Source organism: Eriocheir sinensis, unplaced genomic scaffold (assembly GCF_024679095.1).
Source record: "Eriocheir sinensis breed Jianghai 21 unplaced genomic scaffold, ASM2467909v1 Scaffold844, whole genome shotgun sequence".
NCBI lineage: Eukaryota > Metazoa > Arthropoda > Malacostraca > Decapoda > Varunidae > Eriocheir > Eriocheir sinensis.
The window spans coordinates 1-22,058 of NW_026112213.1; the positions used below are offsets into that span (position 1 = coordinate 1).

Below are 22,058 nucleotides of genomic sequence, written 5' to 3' on the forward strand. Positions count from 1 at the left end.
ACGTCCCTTCATAAAGCCATACAGATTCCGTGACATGGTATCTCCCACTTTATACAGTAAGTAGTATCCTTTCCATCATCTTTTTACACGGATATTTTTTTTTTTTTTTCTCGTTGGGGATAAGGAAGGGAGGCGGTGCAACCACCCAGACTACTAGACTACTAGAAAGGTCCTAAATCTGCCCCTGGAAATGCCCACAATATCTTCGATAGCCTTGTCAAATAATGTGAACTTGGGCGCTAAAATCTCTCCCATAGACGCTTCCTCTCACATCGACTATTTCCAAAGGTCAAAAAGGAGATTAATCGGGTTCTCATGAGTGTTTCCTAAGGCTCGTGGTGCAGAAGGATCAAACTCAGGGTCACATCTATCCCTGGAGATGCCCATAATGCCTACGACAGCCTTGTCAAATTATGTGTGCACCGTAATATGCTGGGCACCGACCAAAAACTGTCACGCCCACTCCGATAACAAGCTAAATGTGTCATTATCGTTAAAATCCTTCATTACCGACGTTATTTTGCATTAGTTATGGGTCAAAAACAGGAAAATATGATGTTCTGAGTACGGTAATTAATGAAAATATTGTTGCTCCCACCCCCATAACAAGCTTAATTTATAGTTATCGTTAAAATCTCACCAAAATCGTTAATTATTGATGTTCTTTGCATGGGGGGCTCCCGTGGTCCCGTGGTAGAGTCTCTGCCTTGCGCTTCGGCGGGGTGCTAGGGCGTGGGTTCGAGACCTATCAGTTACCATGGGGGTGGAAAGGTGGGCTATCTCTCAACCAGCCGTCTGGGGGGTTGCGGGTATGTAGGGTTTATAGCCCCACGAAATACAAAAAAAAAAGAAAAAATGTTCTTTGCATTAGTTAGGGGTAAAAATAAACAGGAAAGTACGATGTTATAAGTACGACAACTGTTATGCCCACCCCCAGAGCAAGCTTAATTTATAGTCATAACTAGAATCGTTCATTGCTGATGGTTATTTGCATTAGTTAGGGGCCAAACATACGATGTTCTGAGTACGATAATCTGCCAAGACCAGGACCAAGATCAGCTGAGAAGGTTTACTTGTACTACTACTACTACTACTACTACTACTACTACTTGTGGAGTGTGCATGAGAGCAAATAGATTAAGAACTGCATGAGAATGGTTGGTGACAGTGGTATGTGAGTCAGGTGGGTGAGCAGAGAGGAAGGGAGGCGTTTCTTTGAATGAAAGGTGACTGACAGGAATAATGAGGGTCTAGAATGGAATGTGAGAAAGTGGAAGTAAGAGATAGACAGTGCAGTGAAAGGTGACGGTCTGAGGAGGTGGAAGCATATAATGGAGCGAAAGACTACTTTGGAGTGGTACAGGGAAAAGGAAGCCCCGCAGTGTGTCAGCTGGTATGATGGAAGCCTGGGTGGTGGTGATCTTCTCTTCCAAGGTCGAGCGCAGTGTATGAATGTGAATGCAAGAAATTACAGGTGGTCTGAGTCCCGCAGCAAAGTGTGTCAGATGTGTGACAGGGGTGTGGATTAAACTGTCGTGCATGTGGTGTGTGGGAGGTACCGGAGAGAAAGGACGGAGATGATGAGGGTGGCACTGAGTGAGATGGGCTGCTGGGATGTGAATGGGAGGATTGCAAGAACAGAGAGGGAATGGATGCTGCTGCTGCTGGGACTGAGTGCTGAAGCAAATGATAGAATTATAGAAGCCATGAAGAGTTTTCTGGCAAAGATGTGGTGTGCAAGAAATAGGGAATTGGAAGATTTGTTGTGGATACTGCTTGTGTTGTTTTATTTTTACAGGTTGTGCCGATGCGAAGGCCTGACTCTCCAACGGGTCACCTGTACAGCAAGAGCAAGAGAGAGAGAGCGGGGACCTAAACCAACCCCGCCGAGTCCATATTTCTACCTTTTACCCGTGGTTTACGCCGCCAAGATGAGGGAGACGAGTGCCGTGTTGGAAAAGCCACTCCGTGCCATCTGTGGTGAGTGCAGGAAGCATGTGGAGGCTGTGGAAGAGGAGAAAATAGGGGGAAAACAAGCGCCATGGTGGAGGAGGGAGAGAGATGGGAGCTCGGGGCTCTAGAGGCTGTGGCCCCACAGCCAAGAAGAAGAGATGGGAGCTGGGGAGGAATTTCTTCGAGGGAGGACAGTGAAGGGAGAGGAGGGAAGGAAGACGTATTTCGACTGGGGAGGAAAGGAAGGAAGGGAGGAGGAAGGAAGGAAGGGAAGATGTATTTTGACTGGGGAGGAAAGGAAGGGAGGACGGTTAAGATTTGTTTTAGGTCCGTGCCAGTATCTCATTACCTACCTTATGAAACATCAGCATCTCTTCATATATCTTTTCTACAAACCTTCAACAGTCATGGAAAAGCTTTGAAAATCCAATTCAAGGACTTTTTTTTCACTCTTGAAAATAGGGGATAATGTTTATGGAGGCGCGTTGCCTCCTCTGGCGGCGGCTGCGGCGACGCTGCAGCCGGTGTTGCGAGAAATACCTCCTCGCTGAAATAAGTCACATATACATGTGGGGGGGGTTCCAGGGGGGGGCGTAGGCCCCCCTGGTTAGAAGAGGGGGGTCGAGGGGGCCGTTAGTAGGTCGTAAAGTTCGGTTGGAGTAGTTTAAATATGCTCCCCAACCCTAAACCCTCTGCGAGCTATTTTATGGAAGGGAAAGGAAAGGAGAGGAGAGGAAATGATAGGGAAGGGAAGGGAAGGGAAGGGAAGGAAAGGAAAGCAAAACAAAGCAAAGGAAAGGAAAGGAAAGGAAAGCAAAGGGAAAGAAAGAAAGGAAAGGGAAGGGAAAGGAGAGGAGAGGAAATGATAGGGAAGGGAAGGAATGGGAGGGAAAGGAAAGGAAGGAAGAGAGAGAGAAAGGACGATAAAGGGAGAAACAGATAAAATTAAAGATATGGAGGAACGAGGAGATAAGACAGAGAGAGAGAGAGAGAGAGAGAGAGAGAGAGAGAATAAGAAAGAATAAAAAATAAAAATAATGAAAAAATATATTAATAACCGTCTTTATCCACAGCTCTGAAGAACAAAGGGAGAACAGAAGAAAGGAAGGAAGGCCATCTTGGAAGACTCAAGAACCAGTCACCCCAGTCCAAGGAAAGGTCACAAGAGGTCAAGGAGGTCACAATATGAAGGAGCAGTCCAGTCAAGTCAAGTTATTGGAAAGGGATAGGAAAGGATAGGGAAGGGAAGGAAATGAAAGGAAATTGAAGGGAAGGGAAGGAACAGAGAAGTGTATATATAGTTAAGCTTAAAGTCACATACAGTTACACTCACATAGATTTACATACAGTTTCGATGGTGCGTTTGACGAAGGCGTGTGACTCAGTGGGTAGCAGATTGGCCTGGCCCACAAGTACAGTAAACCCTCGATATAACGGACTAATTTTCATTTCTATTTATTCATTTATTTTTTTCACATCAGAGGACACGTCTCAAGGGCAGTAAGGAGTACAAAAAAAAAAGCCCGCTACTCGCCGCTCCTATAAAAGAGTAGCCAAAAGAGAGGTCAATTTTGGGTGGAGAGGTGTCTTGATACACTTGCAATTTTGGGGGGAACTTAGTCCGTTAGTGCCGAAAGTCCGTTATAAGCGGCGAAGATTTAAAAAGAACGTAAAGTAATAAAACTACTAAGCTAGTAAATGTAGGTATATATATTTTTTATTATGTATGTTGTGTGCACGTTGTCTGTATGGCCTCAGCACACTTGGCGACGCACTCCGAGGCACTGAGGTTGCTAGGTTGTGAGTGGGGTCTTGCTTGGGGATCATATTGTTACGGGTATGGGTATGATTTTACAAATGCAGCGAGTAGCAGGCTTTTTTTTTATTATTTACTTTTTTTGTGCCCTTGAGCTGTCTCCTTTGTTGTAAAAAAAAAAAAAAAAAATGCCAATCTCACACTGGCAGACGAAAAAATTTTTTTGTAGTTTTTGGTGTGTTATTAAATAATCTGCTAACTGTTTCTGTCACATAATTAAATGATTGACTTTTCAATGCCTGGTGTACACCCGCCACAGCACCTGTAAAATAACTTGCAGAGAGAAATGTTCAACTTGCTTACAGTTTCTATATTTCGCACTGGGTTCGATTCCTGGGCGGAGTTGAAAAATTTGGGCGGCTTTTCCGATACTAGGGTATCGGAAAAGCCGCCCCTGTCCACCCAGCAGTGAATGGGTACCAGGTATTAATCGAGGGTTGTGTACCGTCTCCTGGGATCTGTTGCCTTCTCCTATAATTCCTTCCCCTTCTGTCTCCGGCATATGACCACAGATGTTGCGCCAACTAAACAAAACCCTTTATATTTCACTCACCCACCATATCAAAGAGTGGATAATAAACAAGAACAAAAAAAGGCCAATGTTTTTTTTTTCCTCCTATTATTCCCCCAGTGGCATGGACACCAGGAGGTATTTCTCGTAACATGCACGCTGCTGCCATGTCCCTTCCCGTGCTGTGTATTCCCGCACCCCACAACACGTGCCCAATAAATTTACTAACCTTGTGGTATAAATACGTTCTTCATTTAATTATTTGTGACAGAAACAGTTAGCAGATTATTTCACATCACACCAAAAACTACCCCCCCCCCCCAAAAAAAGGTTTCGTCTGCCAGTGCAAGACTGGTGCGCTTGTAAAATTTTACCCATACCTGTAACAAGCCTGCAAGACCCACTGGCAACCTGGCAACCTCAGTGCCTCGGAGTCTGTCGCCAAGTGTGGCCATACAGACAACGTGCACACAACATACACAATAAAAAATATATATATACATACCTGCGTTTACTAGGTTTGTTGTTTATTTTATGTTTTTTAAAATCTTCGCCGCTTATAATGGACTTTTGGCACTAACGGACTAAGTTCCCCCAAAATTAGTTTGTTATATTGAAGGTTTACTGTACTTGTGTTGAGCGAGCCCATGACACAGTGGGCTGGGCCAATCTACGACGCACTGAGTCAATGGAAACCACGAGGAGGAAAATATTTCATGGGGTGGGCTGAGGCAGACTACTGGAACCCAAGGATGGGGCAGCAGATAAAGGGAGGAGGGCAAGGTGGCTACTTACCAGGCGCAGTTCGTTCAAAAAACATTCTTGATCGGTCCCCATGGATTTCTGACCCTCTGACCTTCTCGGGGCTCCGTGGTGCAGTGGTTAGCACACTCGGCTCACAACCTTTAGAGCCCGGGTTCAATTCCCGGACGGAGTGGAAAAATTTGGGCGGCTTTTCTGATACCCTCTCTTTTATCGGTAAATTTCTTCTGTTCTTTCTTTCATTATTTATTTTCCTTCTCTCATCTCTCTCCTTCCCTTACCTCCTCTCTCTCTCTTTCTCTTTTGCTTCTCATTTCGTTCTCTCTCTCTCCCTTCTGATACCTTTCTCTCTTTTATCAGTAAATTTCTTCTGCTCTTTCTTTCATTATTTATTTTCCTTCTCTCATCTCTCTCCTTCCCTTACCTCCTCTCTCTCTTATTCTTCTCATTACGTTCTCTGTCTCTCCCTCTTTACCTTTCCCTCTCTCTTCCTCTCTCATAGGAATATAACACACAAACATTACAAATTAACTTTTTATTAATAGAAAAACAAGGCTATGTTGGCTAGGGGGGGAGGGAGGGAGGAGGGGGTCCTTCATGAGGCTGGGGGGGTATGTGTCTGTGGGGTCCTGTGAGCTGTGGTGAGGTGAGAGAGAGAGAGAGAGAGAGAGGGGGGGGGGGGGGGCCCCTCTCTATCTCACCTCTCGAGTCTCTCACTCACTCACTCTATGATCTAATGTATATATAGTTATGCATATGTTGTATTATATGTATATAGCTAATGTATGTTGTATGGACTAATAAAAATGAAAAATATAGAAAAAGGTGTTTGTCATATGTGTGTGTGTGTGTTCTCTTCTTCCATTCTTCCTCCTCTTCTTCTGATCTTCCTGTTGCCTTTATCATCATCTTCCTCCTTTTTCTCCTCTTCTTCTTCTTCTTGGTCCCAACATCAACACACACCTGAGGAGAATAACTGTATTAATGGATTGGAGAGAGAGAGAGAGAGAGAGAGAGAGAGAGAGAGAGAGAGAGAGAGAGAGAGAGACCTATACCAAATGAAGAAGATGCAATAACAGAAGGAGGAGGAGGAGAAACTATGCTAAAAAGAGAAATATGAGAGAGGAAAAAAAGGAAGAGAAAATGTGATGATCAGAGAAAGAGAATGAAGGAGGAGGAAGGAAGGAAGGGAGATAACCAAATGGAGGGAGGAAGGAGGCAAGGAAGAGGAAGAAGGAAGAGAAAATGTGATGATCCGAGGAAGAGAAAGAAGAGGAAGGAAGGGAGAGAACTAAATGGAAGGAGGTAAGTGGAGGAAAATGGAGAAGAAATTAGAAATAGAAGGGAGAGGAAAGAGAGACCAAATGAGGAAAAAAGAGGAAGATGCAATAACAGGAGGAGGAGAAACTGCTGAAGAAGAGAAAGAGGAAGAAGAGGAGGAGGAGGAAAAAAGGGAGAGAACCAAATGGAGGGAGGAAGAAGGAAGAGAAAATGTAATGAGCAGAGGAAGAGAAAGAAAGGAGGAGGAAGGAAGGAAGGGAGAGAGAGAGAACCAAATGGAGGGAGGAAGGAGGTAAGGAAGAGGAAGAAGGTAAGTGGAGGAAAAGGGAGATATTATAAGTAGAAGGGGGAGAGAGAGAGAATGTATAATATTACATAGAAAACACACACACACACACAGGGGACTTAAATTTCCCTGCCTACCTAGATATTGACAATGTAATATATTTGTACTGAGTGACTCCACAACACCATGGTCTGCCAGGCCTGCTGAGACCCACTGTATGTATGTATGTATGTATGTATGTATATATATATATATATATATATATATATATATATATATATATATATATATATATATATATATATATATATATTTATCACACGAGTCTGAGTATTTTTTGGGCAGATGTGTGACTTATTCTCATTGTTGTTCCATAATTATCTTGATGTCATTACTTTCTGTGTCTAGACCAAGTAAACAGACCAAGACAAGATTAATTTTAAGTAGACAGACTAACAAAAAGTGTCTCATCTTTTAATTAACAGTTTCCTGTACGAGTTGAGGGTTGTTGAGGCAGACCAACAAACAGACAGGCTAACATAAGTGCCTCAGGGTGTGTACTCACCCTCGGGTTTGGCCGGCAAGTCTGGCTACATCTTCTGTGCCTCTGAGCCGTCCAAGAAGAGACTCGCTGTGCTGCAGGGAGCTCTCAGGGGCACACTGGAGGAAGGAAAGGAAAACATCACAAGGGAGAATGACAATGAAAAGGAAGGAACACTGGGAAGGAAGGAAGGAAGGTATGAGGGTGGACGAAGGAACACTGGGAAGGAAGGAGGAGGAAGGTCTGAGGGTGGACGAAGGAACACTGGGAAGGAAGGAAGGAAGAGAAGGGAGAGAAATGATGAAGGAAATAAAAAGATTGAGACAGAGAGAGAGAGAGAGAGATATGGGGGGGAGGGAAAGGGGAGGTAGAGAGAGAGAGAGAGAGATGGGGGGAGGGAAAGGAGAGAGAGAGAGATACAACTAGATAGCTATACATTAAGGTCTAACACTTGGTACATCTAGCCTGCCTGAAAGGAAGGATGAACATCACATAACCTTACTCACCTACATATGACAAAATTAACTCTTACTCAAATGTTCTGGGGGAAAATTCATAAGTGGGCTACAATTAAATGACTGTTCAGGAGGGAGGATTCACCTGGCGGCAGATTCATAGGTAGGCATGATAACCACTACACCACGGAGCCAGAAGAATTAGCCACACTATACCAGGACAAATAATTATTAGTGTGTGCCCTGGTAAGATTCATATGTGCAGCCCTGGTAGTGGTTCTTATTATGTAACATAGTGAGTCAGTATAAGGGTATTGGTGAGTAAGTTTATGGCCCCAAGTGACTGTGTCGGTTTAACCCGTCCGCTTTGATTGTGTGGTGCCCATAAACCTCCACTTTTTGAACACAGCACATCAGGCCCAGATTGATGTAATACATGAAAACTCTCAATCTTCAACACTCTCCTCGAAGGAAGAGCGCTTCCCTCAACCGCATACAGAAGTCCTCAACGACAGCACCACGCTAAAGACTATAAGGACGAGAATCATGTAAACGGAAGTCATGTAGAATAACACTACTCATGAATATTCACTCTTATGTGCTATAACCATAGAGGATGTAACAATATCATAGGGTTAGGAGTGCACCCTCAGTGCAGGAGCCTTATGTACCCAGTCAATAGGTATGACATAGTAATGGATAGTAGTGGGCGTAAGCAATACATCATATAGGGAGTTCCTCGGATACTCGGGCAGAACTAGAAATAATTCTGACCGACATTCACGTGTCCTCCCCTCTAAATTTAGACACAATATGTGTCGTGTGTTCATCTACGCTGTCGTAGAAGTGAAGTGTTGTACCGTAAAAGCGCACTAGTGTCCATTGTGTATAGTGGTATTGTTTAGATTATAAGAGTATATATCTTCAGTGTATGTGTAATAAGAAATAGTTAGGATTGCAACTAGTATTGAAGTAGGACGTTACTTGTCCCTTAACAGGCAGTGTGCGAGGCCTGACAACCCGCTGGGTCTGATTGAAGTGTATTCTGTATTTTATATTATTTTTGTTATTCATAGTGTTAAGATAAGTTAAAATTAAATATATAAAAGCGACAACGTTTCATCACCCCAACTACGAGCTCCTTCAAATACTCTTGAAGTACCAGAACATTAAGTCAGTTGTCGCTACTACAAATCAGTCTTAAACCTCCTTGAGAGCCCGGTTTCGGACCACAACAATTGGCACAGATTTGGCCTTCCCTGGTAGCCTGGTAACATATAGTCCCAGGTCCTTCTCTGCCTCTGTGGTGGATAGTGGTGTTTCCCATGTGGTATTGGTGTGCTGGGTATCCCTTCACTGGTAGCCTGGTAACATACACTCACAGGTCTTTCTTGCCTCTGTGGTGGATAGTGGAGTGTTTCCCCATGTGGTATTGGTGTGCTGGATATCCCTTCACTGGTAGCCTGGTAACATACACTCCCAGGTCTTTCTCTGCCTCTGTGGTGAATAGTGGAGTGTTTTCCCATGTGGTATTGGTGTGCTGGATATCCCCTCCCATGGTGCAGGACTTTACATTTTTCTTCATTGAATTGTAGCAGCCACTTTTTGCTCCATTTCAGTAGCTTGGTGATGTCTAACTGTAGGAAATCCGCATTCAAGGGGTTAACCTAGTAGCACATTTAGCACGTGCTACAGGCCCCGCGGGAATGTAAAAAATTAGTAACTAAAGTTTTTGCCCTTAGGCACAGAAGGCCGAGACAAAATAATTACTCATTTTCCTGATTTTTTGTAATATTATTATAAATGATATTACTATATATAACCCGGTAGCTGCGGGGATCATGTTTCTTAATGGTCCCTCTAAGCAAGGAAAATGAAAAAAAATCACCCCTCACACAAACCATTCCATAATATAATATATCAATGCATTTGTGATCAGATTATGTATCATCTATTTTGGGGGGTTTATATCACGGCACAAATTTGGCCCGTCGCTGCTTCCGGGATAAGAAAATATAGAAAACTTCACTAGGGCATAGTATAATAAGCTTGGCATTATAGTACACCGTATACGGCATATAGTCCAGGGCTTCCCAACTCAACTGGCGGCCCGTGGTCCAGATCCGGACTTGTGGGTGTTGCAGCTGGACCCCAAGGCTCCAGCAGACATAAACATGTGTAAATTGAATAGCATGAAGGTCCAGGCGATGGATTCTCTTAACCCCTTGACTACGGATTTCCTACAAGAAGACCTCACCAAGCTACAGGAGTGGAGCAAAAAGTGGCTGCTACAATTCAATGAAGAAAAATGTAGTCCTGCACCTTGGGAGGGGATATCCAGCACACCAATACCACATGGGAAACACTCCACTATCCACCACAGAGCCAGAGAAAGACCTGGGAGTGTATGTTACCAGGCTACCAGTGAAGGGATATCCAGCACACCAATACCACATGGGAAACACTCCACTATCCACCACAGAGGCAGAGAAAGACCTGGGAGTATAAGTTCACCAGGCTACCAGTGAAGGGATATCCAGCACACCAATACCACCATATGGGAAACACTCCACTATCCACCACAGAGGCAGAGAAAGATCTGGGAGTATAAGTTCACCAGGCTACCAGTGAAAGCCAAATCCGTGCCAATTGCAGTGGACAGGTTGAAATGCGTATTTCCTTGACTGTCTGTAGGGTAAGTTAGGGGTGTGTTATACATAATATACTTAACCTATTGATGCAGATAAAAGTTTAGTAGTATAGATTATATTAAATATCAATAACAGAAAAAAGGTTTAATGGCGGTCGAGGCACAAGTGCACAGCTGAATCTAAGTGTGAGTTTTGGCCTCTTATCAATAGTATCTGTACTCATGAGTAAGCCAGTAGTACGTTGGTAGGGTATTGAGTATAATAATATATCGTGATGACAAAGGGGTAAAATAGTTTTTTTATTTTCAGAAGCGACCGCTCTGCTGGTGTGTATTCAATAGGTGTACGTTAAGTTGCCAGCACATTTACAGACCAACATTCGAGGGGTTATCATAACATTGAGTAGAGATAAATCTGCAGCGAATGTTGGCCTGTCAATATACTGCAAACTTGACGTACCTTATATATTTTGGGAAATATTGGATCAATGCTGTTGCGGTCCGACCCGGCTGTACTGTTGCTGGATCTCAACAAGACCTTTACGAGATGACACTGTATCGTCTGAGAGTTGATCATTCTTTTGGGTCTTGTTCTCCTAATGTCGAGATCACGTTGAAGATTTATTTAACTCTAATGGTTACCAACTGCAGTGGTGAACGCTCCTTTCCAAAATTAACTAGACTCAAGAAGTAAGAGTCAGTATGGTTCAAACAAGATTGAACCACCTCTCTCTAATGAGTATTGAGCAGCACGAGTTACTGAGGGAAATTAGCACGTCAAGGATACAACTGAGGAGTTTTCTGTTGCCAAGTCTCGTAAGTGCTTCATGTGAGCCACGTTGGTCTGCACTCAGTTCAGCAAATGGTTCCAAGATTCTCCAAGGCAGCACTAATAGTCTACTGGCTAAGCTACTGCCTGCTATGTATGGTGTTCTTATTTAAAAAGGAATAAAAAGTGTACAAAATAAAGCCATCTTTTATCAGTTGAGTCCTCCCTTCCCCTTTTCAAAAATACGGCTTTATATGAATTTTATCTCATTCCTCTACCTCATTATGTGGCCATTAACTGTGAGGCAAAGGGTATCTCATATTGTCCACCACTTGCATTACAGAGGTGACAGCACAGGACACAGGGAAGGCTTAACCCCTACAACACGAGGACGTGTATACTGTGTCCTTGCGTGCCCCGTACCACATCCCAGGACGCGCATACTGCGTCCTGGCTCGCTTTAACCAATATACAAGTTATTTTATCTCTATATTTATGCTTACATCTCAAAATTATCAATTAATTTATGTTTCTTTATATGCACCATTTAATTCTGCATGTTTTCATATATAATACATGATGATTGTGTTGAGTTTATGGCTGAAAACTTGTTATATTTAATAGCGACATTTGAAATTTGGCGGGCAGCGATCCCGGATCTGTTGGCGTGCTGTTTTGGCCCGGCCGTAGTGAGTTTCTTTATGTGCACCATTTAATGGACCGCATTGGCTATACAGGCATATGGCCACTCAACTCCAAGCTGTACTTTCCATAGATTTCAAGTTATAGAATAGTGTGTGTCTGAAGCTGTCTCCGAGATACATACACGGCCATGGTGCCGCCATCGCTCCAAGCCGATGACATTGCACACGCTTCACTCCTACCCGATTTCAGTTTTTCTCCAGGTCAAATAGTAGTGTCAGGAAATCGAGTAGAGGTAATAAGTGAGCGGTCGTAGGCTCAGAGCAGTGACTCTGCCAAGGCCTTGTATCCTGGAGGCAGCCTCAGATCCACTCTAGTACATAACTTGAATTCTATGGAAAGTACTGCTTTGACAGTTCACCAAGTGGCCACGTGTGGCACTGCCTGTATAGCCAATACGGTCCATTCTGCATGTTTTCATATATAATACATGATGATTATGTTGAGCGTATGGCTGAAAACTTGTTATATTCAATAGCGACATTTGAAATTTGGCGCGCGTGGCGATCCCGGATATGGCACGGGGCGCTGTTTTGGCCCGGCCGTAGTGAAGGGGTTAAGAGTGAAGATACAGGCCAATTCTTGCATTAATAAGTTGGACAGCACAAGACAGCTGATAGGTCCAGGCACCCAACAGGAACAAAAAACACCATGACTCTTGCATTAATAAGTTGGACAGCACAAGACAGCTGATAGGTCCAGGCACCCAACAGGAACAAAAAAACACCATGACTCTTGCATTAATAAGTTGGACAGCACAAGACAGCTGATAGGTCCAGGCACCCAACAGGAACAAAAAACACCATGACTCTTGCATTAATAAGTTGGACAGCACAAGACAGCTGATAGGTCCAGGCACCCAACAGGAACAAAAAACACCATGACTCTTGCATTAATAAGTTGGACAGCACAAGACAGCTGATAGGTCCAGGGCCCAACAGAACACAAAAACACCATGACTCTTGCATTAATAAGTTGGACAGCACAAGACAGCTGATAGGTCCAGGCACCCAACAGGAACAAAAAACACCATGACTCTTGCATTAATAAGTTGGACAGCACGAGACAGCTGATAGGTCCAGACACTCAACAGGAACAAAAAACACCATGACTCTTGCATTAATAAGTTGGACAGCACAAGACAGCTGATAAGTTGGACAGCACAAGACAGCTGATAGGTCCAGGGCTCAAACAGGAACAAAAAACACCATGACTCTTGCATTATTAAGTTGGACAGCACAAGACAGCTGATAGGTCCAGGCACCCAACAGGAACAAAAACACCATGACTCTTGCATTAATAAGTTGGACAGCACAAGACAGCTGATAGGTCCAGGCACGCAACAGGAACACTCTTGCATTAATAAGTTGGACAGCACAAGACAGCTGATAGGTCCAGGCACCAACACAACAAAAAAAACACCATGACTCTTGCATTAATAAGTTGGACAGCACAAGACAGCTGATAGGTCCAGGCACCAACAGGAACAAAAACACCATGACTCTTGCATTATTAAGTTGGACAGCACAAGACAGCTGATAGGTCCAGGCACCCAACAGGAACAAAAACACCATGACTCTTGCATTAATAAGTTGGACAGCACAAGACAGCTGATAGGTCCAGGCACTCAACAGGAACAAAAAACACCATGACTCTTGCATTAATAAGTTGGACAGCACAAGACAGCTGATAGGTCCAGGCACCCAACAGGAACAAAAAACACCATGACTCTTGCATTAATAAGTTGGACAGCACAAGACAGCTGATAGGTCCAGGCACTCAACAGGAACAAAAAACACCATGACTCTTGCATTAATAAGTTGGACAGCACAAGACAGCTGATAGGTCCAGGCACTCAACAGGAACAAAAACACCACGACTCTTGCATTAATAAGTTGGACAGCACAAGACAGCTGATAGGTAAAACACCATGACTCTTGCATTAATAAGTTGGACAGCTCAACAGGAACAAAAACACCATGACTCTTGCATTCAGACACTCAACAGGAACAAAAAACACCACTCTTGCATTAATAAGTTGGACAGCACAAGACAGCTGATAGGTCCAGTAACAGGAACAAAAAACACCATGACTCTTGCATTAATAAGTTGGACAGCACAAGACAGCTGATAGGTCCAGGCACTCAACAGGAACAAAAAACACCATGACTCTTGCATTAATAAGTTGGACAGCACAAGACAGCTGATAGGTCCAGGCACTCAACAGGAACAAAAAACACCATGACTCTTGCATTAATAAGTTGGACAGCACAAGACAGCTTATAGTTCCAGACACTCAACAAAAACACCATGACTCTTGCATTAATAAGTTGGACAGCACAAGACAGCTGATCAACAGGAACAAAAAACACCATGACTCTTGCATTAATAAGTTGGACAGCACAAGACAGCTGATAGGTCCAGACACTCAACAGGAACAAAAAACACCATGACTCTTGCATTAATAAGTTGGACAGCACAAGACAGCTGATAGGTCCAGACACTCAACAGGAACAAAAAACACCATGACTCTTGCATTAATAAGTTGGACAGCACAAGACAGCTGATAGGTCCAGACACTCAACAGGAACAAAAAACACCATGACTCTTGCATTAATAAGTTGGACAGCACGAGACAGCTGATAGGTCCAGACACTCAACAGGAACAAAAAACACCATTACTCCTGCATTAGTTTTTTAATCAGACACTCTAAAAAGATGATAGTGAAAACACCACTTAACTCTCACATCATTAAGTTGGACAGCACAGGACATAGGGAAAGCATGAGAGAATGAAGGTATACCGGATAACTCTTGCAACATTAAGTGGGACAGACTCACCGAGGAGGGTTGGGTCAGCTGGGCGTCCTTCACAGGGGTGGTGAGGGCGCAGGCATCAGGAGTAGCTCACAGTAGGAGTTTGAGTACACTCTCTGCCACGACCTTCACTGTAGCCAATCTGAGGGTGTTAGTACATCAGTCGGGAACTTGAAATAGCTGAGAGTAAAGCTACAAGATGCCAAGTCAATCATCCACTCCATCAGGAAGTTATTTACTCAGGGTCGTATTATAAGACATTTCGCCGCCCAAGAACACTTATTTGACAAGGCTTTCGCAGGAGTTGTGGGCATTTCCAGGAGTAGTTTTATGACCCTGGTGGTAGTTTAACCCTTCTTCTGTACCATGAGCCTGAAAAACACTCATTAGAACCTGATTGATATCCCCCTTTGACCTTTAGAAATACCTGATGTGAGAAGGGAGAGTGTCTTGTAATACCAGCCTAATTAATTGCAGTTATTCATTCATCAGTCAGTCAATCTTACACACACACACACACACACACATGCAGAGGCAGTGTGGTCTCCCCATAAGAAGAAACACATCAAGAAACTAGAAAGAATACAAAAGATGGCAACAAAAATGGTTCCAGGGATTGACATACGAGGAGAGACTAAAGGAAATGGACTTACCAACACTAGAACAAAGAAGAGAAATGGGAGACCTAATACAAATCCACAAATTATTGAGCAAAATGGAAGTAGTAGACAACGAGGAGTTACTAGTAAAAGAAGAAATTACCACCAGGAACACACGAGGACACAGTAAAAAATTGAGGAAGGGAAGATGCTTGAGAGACATAAAGAAATATAGCTTCCCGCAAAGAAATATAGAGCTTTGGAACAGACTAAGTGAGGATGTAGTATCAGAAAGGAGTGTGCAAAGCTTCAAGGAAAAGTTGGATAAATGTAGATACAGAGACAGGACCACACGAACGTCAAGCCCAGGCCCTATAAAACTACAACTAGGTAAATACAACAACTAGCTAAACACACACACACACACACACACACACACACACACACACACACCTGATGTGATAATCTGTTGATGCAGTGGGTTAAAGGAGAAACAAGGCTAAGAGGAGATGACCAACCATCAAGACTTGACCTAATTTTCACAAAAAATGTTGAGTTAGATGGAGGAGTCAGTCACGAGTGCCCCTTAGGAAAGAATGGCCATCAACTATGACAGATGAAAACTATGGAAGGATTTGAATACCAAGATGAGGCATATAAGGAAAAAAGGAAAAACTATGCAAAGGAAGATTATTATGTTGGACTCAAGACAGAGAATTGCAACAAAATGGTCCCAGAACTCTCGAATATGACGTATGAAGACAGATTGAGGGAGATGGACTTGACGACACTGGAACAAAGAAGAAAGAGAGGAGATTTGATCACACTGTACAAGTTGGTAAATAAGTTTGATGAGGAAAGAGTTGGAAAGTTTTGTTTATTGGGCGCAACATCTGTGGTCATATGCCGGAGAGAGACAGAAGGGGAAGGAATTATAGGAGAAGGGAACAGTTGGAAAGTTTGGTTTAGTCAGAGCAACATCTGTGGTCATATGCCAGAGAGAGACAGAAGGGGAAGGAATTATAGGAGAAGGGAACAGTTGGAAAGTTTGGTTTAGTCAGAGCAACATCTGTGGTCATATGCCGGAGAGAGACAGAAGGGGAAAGAATTATAGGAGAAGGGAACAGTTGGAAAGTTTGGTTTAGTCAGAGCAACATCTGTGGTCATATGCCAGAGAGAGACAGAAGGGGAAGGAATTATAGGAGAAGGGAACAGATCCCAGGAGACAGGACACAACCCCCTATTAATACCTGGTACCCATTCACTGCTGGGAGGACAGGGGCGTAGGGTGTCAGAAAAGCCGCCCAAATTTTTCCACTCCGCCCGGGAATCAAACCCGGGCTCTCTCGGTCGTGAGCCGAGTGTGCTAACTACTGCACCACGAAGTCCCCTGTTTGATGAGGTGGATAGAGATGATCTCTTCTTAGCATCACTAACGCAGGGGCTGAGAGGACACGGAAGGAAACTTAATAAAAGAGCCTGTTTAAGTGACTGGAGAAAGTAAAGTTTTTCACATAGAAGTGTTAACACATGGAACAGCTTGCGGGAAGAAGTGATGGAGTATGTGGAGTTGGAAAGGATACAGAGAACCACAACTAAAATGGTCCCAGAACAGATTGAGGGAGATGGACTTGACGACATGGACACTAAACCCTTCATAGAGCACCCTGGTGGTGGTGTTGGTGGTGGTGGTGGTGAATGGTGTTGAGTGGTGGTGTATTTCAAGGTGGTGTTGTTCTTGTTCTTGTTTTTTGTTGCAGTAGTTACGAGCGAAAGGTGGTGGTGGTGGTGGTGATTGGTGTTGATGTCCTCGCTGGTGGTGTTGAGCCTTGGGAATGGTGCGTGTGGTCAACTCCACCACCTGGTTGGCGTTCTGGAAGGTGCGCCGATGGACCAACGTGTCGCGACCTGACATCTTCACGCTGAAATAATAATAATAATAATAATAATAATAATAAAAAAAATTAAAAATAATAATAATAATAATAATAATAATAATAATAATAATAATAATAATAATAATAATAATAATAACAAATATGATAAAGGTAGTTTCCTATACCAGTGTAAGCTATGAAGAAATAAAAATTGTAGTAGAAATAATAATAATAATAATAATAATAATAATAATAATAATAATAATAATAAAAATACTACTACTACTACTAATAATAATAATAATAATGTGTATTGTTGAGGAAGGGGTAGCCTATTATTTTTGAGACCCTGACTATTTATTTCTGTGCAAGACATGATGGTATTTACTATGGAGGCAATGTTACTTTCTATGTACCACTAAATGTGTGACTTTTCAGCGCCTGGGGCCAGCACACGATATCCCTGTTGTGGACCACATGAAACGCCCTGAATTTTCTCTTTTCTACACTCTCACACGACCAGTGTGTAACTAAACACACGAGAAATTAATCCAGACAAGGAAAGGGTTTGCCGGCCCCGGGGATTAAATCGGAGATCAGCGAGGTGGGAGAGCCACGTAGTACTCCTTAACCAGTCTGTCTAAGACTGGCCCCTCTGAGCTATGGGAGGCTCGCCCAGCAGGCACTACACACAGCTCTAACCTATCTTAATTCTCTGCCCCCCTCAACTCCCTCTATTTTCCATAGATCCCTCCTTTCTGTACAGCCTTCGGGGACAAAAGTTGGAAAGTTTTGTTTAGTGGGTGCAACATCTGTGGTCATATGCCAGAGAGAGACAGGAGGGGAGGAATTATAGGAGAAGGGAACAGACCCCAGGAGACAGGACACAACCCCCGATTAATACCTGGTACCCATTCACTGCTGGGTGGACAGGGGCATAGGGTATTGGAAAAGCTGCCCAAATTTTTCCACTCCGCCCAGGAATCGAACCCGGGCTCTCTCGGTTGCGAGCCGAGTGTGCTAACCACTGCACCACGAAGCCCCCCCTTCAGGGACAAAAAATGTTCCATAATGTAAGTATTAAATTTGTAAGAGGCGACTGCTGCCCCTTCAACACACGATCAGCACCATGAGAGCTCGCCCTGCTGGACTCTTCCTGTGAGCCGCCATCACGGCCAGAGACAAGGAAAATATAATAGGAAGACTCCTTTTTGATGAGCAAGTGAGTGAACAAAGTAAAAGGACGATTTATAAATTCTGGGAAATACGAGAGAAAAAGATAAAATCAATATAGAGAAACTAAATCAGGTATAAGACCCAGACCACAAGACCACATCAGGAAGTGCCGATTCAAAGGCAAGATTTCTGTAATCTACCTGAACCTGAGGTGCCTGCCACGGGGGCCCCTTCACTCCTGTAGTGTCTGGGGGGATCCAAGATGTGTCACAAGAACCGTCACACTGATGCTAGTAATATTTTTTCCTTTCCATCGTTCAAGCAAGACTCTATGGGTCGTATTATAAGACATTTCGCCGCCCAAGAACACCTATTTGACAATGCTTTCCAGGGAGTTGTGGGCATTTCCAGTAGTAGTTTTATGACCCTGATGGTAGTTTGACTCCTCCTCTGTGCCGTGAACCTTTAGAAATAGCTGATGTGAGAAACCAAAGTGTCTTATAATACCGACCTATGTAGTGAGCTGCTATTCTCTGCATCAGCTGTCTGGGTTAAGATTCGTAGAAAAGATATATGAAGAGATAGTGATGTTTCATTAAGTAGATAATGAGATACTGGCATGGTACTAAGATAAATCTTTACTGCTGTCTGCGCCTCAGCCTGGGAGGGACACAGAAGGCGGGGCAGAAAAAAAGAAAAATGGCTATGGATAATGTTTCAGCCTGTCACATATTCTCTATTTTCTCCCTTTAGGAGCATCTCAATGGGTGTCTTTATTATGCTGTCTGTGCCTTTACCCTTCACCTGCCTGCGCCTCAGCCTGGGAGGGACACAGACGAGGCAGAGAGGAGAAAAAGAAAAAAATATAAACTTCTTCTTCTTGGATGTTTTTATGGCTGGGGAGGGACAGCACACAGCAACCCTCAGTTTTCTCCTCCTCACGCCCTTATTTTACTTATTTCTCCCTTTATTCATACTCACTCTTCACCCTGGGGCTTTCCTCCCTTTCCCGGTGGTTAAACAGTCCTCCCCCGGGGGTTAATATGGCTGTAATTGGCGGAAATATTAGACTTTACCCGCCTTCTGAACCACACTCCCGCCATCACGGCCAAGACTCTGTTAAATCCGGGAGGAATCAGTTTTTTTTGTTTTATTATTAAATTTATGGGATTTATTGGTTTATTATAGTGTTATTAATGTTTATTTTATTAGTTACGGTGGTTAAGTTACGTGAATTAGGGTAGTATTGATTTAATAGTAAGATTTCCACTGCCATAATGTTTTTTTTGGCTTTCTTATTGAATTTATGAGGATTTATTGGTTTATTATAGTGTTATTTATGTTTATTTTATTAGTTAGGGTGGTTAAGTAACACGAATTAGTGTATTTTTAATTTTAAAGTAAGATTTCCACTTCTACAGAAATGGCAGGAGATTCAAACCTTGTGGGATGATGTTAATTACTTGCCGAGTGATTATTTTTAGTTTTTTCTCTTCCTCCTCCTCCTAGTCCACTGAAGGCCTTTCCTAACGTCCTTCACGGTAGGGTTCTAAGAGCTGATTTTATACTTGTGCTTTATAAGCTGCCAGTTTCTATTTTTTTTAATAAATCTGAATGTTATATATGATTTGAAAATGTCATCTTTTCTCAAAATAGTTATTAAAGAAAAGTTGATTTTTTTTTATTTTCATATTTTTAATTATTAAAAAAAAAATACTTTATAGATTTTTTTTAAATTTGTAAAAAATACATCAAATTAAAATAAAGTATTTTTGGCTTGATAACTATCTGGAGAAAAGAGTTGAAAAACATGCCACTTTTTTATTTTCAAAATCCCCCATAAATAAGCATTCTGGGAGATTTTATACTTCAAAAATATAATTTTCCGGGAATCCAAGAAACACAACACTGTTTATGTCATAACTCGGGAAGTATAAGTCCTACTTTGGTCACTTCTGTTATGCCTATAGGTCATGTTGTAACCAGAAAATGGTAACTCTAGCTTAATATTAAAGGATTTTGTAAACATATTTATTATAGGTCTTTGCCGGTAGCAATTACCTAACCTGGGAGTTCTAGTCAACAACACCCTCAAGTTTCATGCACATATATGAACAACAGTTAATAAAGCTGCAGGATTAGCATATAACATACTCATATCTACTCTCTGTCGCTCCAGTGACTTTATGTTAGCCATCCTCAAGTCACACATAAGACCTTTGCTAGAGTTTGGGTCAACAGTTTGGAACACTGGATACCTGGGTGACCTGCAGCTGCTGAGTCAGTGCAGCGCCGCTGGACCAAGCACATAGATGGCCTGGCTGAACTAAGTTATGCTGATCGTCTCAAGGCTCTTAACCTATACTCTGTACAAGGCAGACTCTTGAGAGCAGACCTCATTAAATGTTGGAAGATCTTTCATGATCAGCGTGCCATTTCTCCATCTGATCTATTTACTATCTCTCCAGTCACTACTACCAGAGGCCACAGATTCAAATTAGCCAAACCACACACCTCCACTGAGTGTAGACGCAGATTCTTCAGTGTTAGGTGCATTGATCACTGGAACTCCCTCCCAGACAGCGTTGTTAGCGCATTTAAATGGGGCCTTCACCTCTCCCTTGAACAGTCACTGTTCTCGTACACGGAATAATTACCTGCCTCTGTCAAAACTCATCCCATTAACATTGTTCTGTAACGAACTCATATCTATACACCTTGCTTAACACCTAGCTGCACATGGCACACAATTCTGCCCATTAATTTTGTACAAATCATAATGTCCTTAATTGAACTGATGGGCTGGCGTGCCAGCAGTTGCAGGCTATCCTACTACGTACCACTGATATGTGAACCATGACAGTAAGCTGGGGTAGCCAACCAGGTGAGTAAACCAGGTGAGTAAACCCACTGGGGGTCCTCGGCACATCAACAGGTGGAGCTGCTTTTAAGAAGTGGTGGGCCTCTTCCTCCACTTGTCTAGTACTGATTTGTTTCTAATACTCAGTTATAGCTTATCCATGCATAGGCCTACCCTGAAAACCTACCAGTAAACTAACTTCAAACATACCTATCTAAAACATCTTTTTCAATAACAACATTTTCCTTCTTCAATGTAGGAAATGAAGATGGCACGTCACATCAGTAAGTAAATTACATCGTACTAAGATACCTTAGTGTGGTGGTGGTGGTGGTGGTGTAGTGGAAGGGCACTTTCGTCATATGAAGGCTTCTCTGCAGTGTTTCTTCCTTTCCCTGGCCGCCACTGTACTCTCCACCTTCTTCTCACAGGCTGTGGATCTTCTCTTCATTGTAGTTTGAAGGAAAACACGAGAAAAAGTAAGGTTTATGGCGCTACGCTGGCCGGCCCGTGAACCTACTCTTCTTCTTCTTCTTTTGGGCATGACGCCAGCCGGACCAAATTGTTGTACTGCAATGGCAGATTCTGTGTATGAATTATGGCAGCAATATGGCAACGTGATTAACTCAATTTATTAAAGCTAAGATAGACACCCAAGTATTTGTAACAGTGGACACGATCGAGTTTGACGTCATTGATACGTGGAGCCCAACACACTCCATCTATTCTGACCCCCAAGAAAGATGGAAGATGATAAGCATAGTCCTGGATAAACACATGGATAGCAGGAGAGCGGATAAGGATAGGAAGATGTGGATAGTGTGGATGGTTAGAGGAAAGGTGGATCTATAAGTGGGTGCAAGGAGGAGGAGGAGTGAAATTTAGTTTTGGATTCATTAACAACTAGACCCATAGAAGTGCACAAGTTTTCAAGCTGGTGGAGGGCTAAAGTAAGCGTTAGTGGAGCATTACACTGAAGTAGTATATCTTCAGCATATATAAA

The 22,058-nt window shown here is 42.9% G+C and overlaps 2 long non-coding RNA genes and 1 other non-coding gene across 15 annotated transcripts; 1 reads left to right on the plus strand and 2 right to left on the minus strand.

The window, feature by feature from the left end:
• Positions 1-4,419: 4,419 nt before the first annotated feature.
• Positions 4,420-21,600, minus strand: LOC126994663 (uncharacterized). 4 transcript variants are annotated; one of them, XR_007749396.1, is made up of 6 exons: positions 19,177-19,723; positions 16,910-17,064; positions 14,568-14,685; positions 7,175-7,269; positions 5,467-6,005; positions 4,420-5,323 (listed from the first exon to the last, which is right to left on the minus strand). It is a non-coding gene; the product is annotated as an uncharacterized LOC126994663 (long non-coding RNA). The 4 variants fall into 4 exon arrangements; XR_007749395.1 differs by lacking the exon at positions 19,177-19,723 and adding an exon at positions 21,368-21,600 and having other exon boundaries at positions 4,420-6,005; XR_007749397.1 differs by lacking the exon at positions 19,177-19,723 and adding an exon at positions 21,266-21,290 and having other exon boundaries at positions 4,420-6,005.
• Positions 11,695-14,561, plus strand: LOC126994664 (uncharacterized). 10 transcript variants are annotated; one of them, XR_007749402.1, is made up of 5 exons: positions 11,695-12,422; positions 12,500-12,651; positions 13,344-13,571; positions 13,861-13,936; positions 14,373-14,561. It is a non-coding gene; the product is annotated as an uncharacterized LOC126994664 (long non-coding RNA). The 10 variants fall into 10 exon arrangements; XR_007749401.1 differs by lacking the exon at positions 14,373-14,561 and adding an exon at positions 14,145-14,269; XR_007749399.1 differs by lacking the exon at positions 14,373-14,561 and adding an exon at positions 12,727-12,802 and having other exon boundaries at positions 13,861-14,009.
• On the minus strand, positions 17,988-18,061 carry Trnaa-cgc (transfer RNA alanine (anticodon CGC)). The gene has a single exon. It is a non-coding gene; the product is annotated as a tRNA-Ala (tRNA).
• Positions 21,601-22,058: the final 458 nt, after the last annotated feature.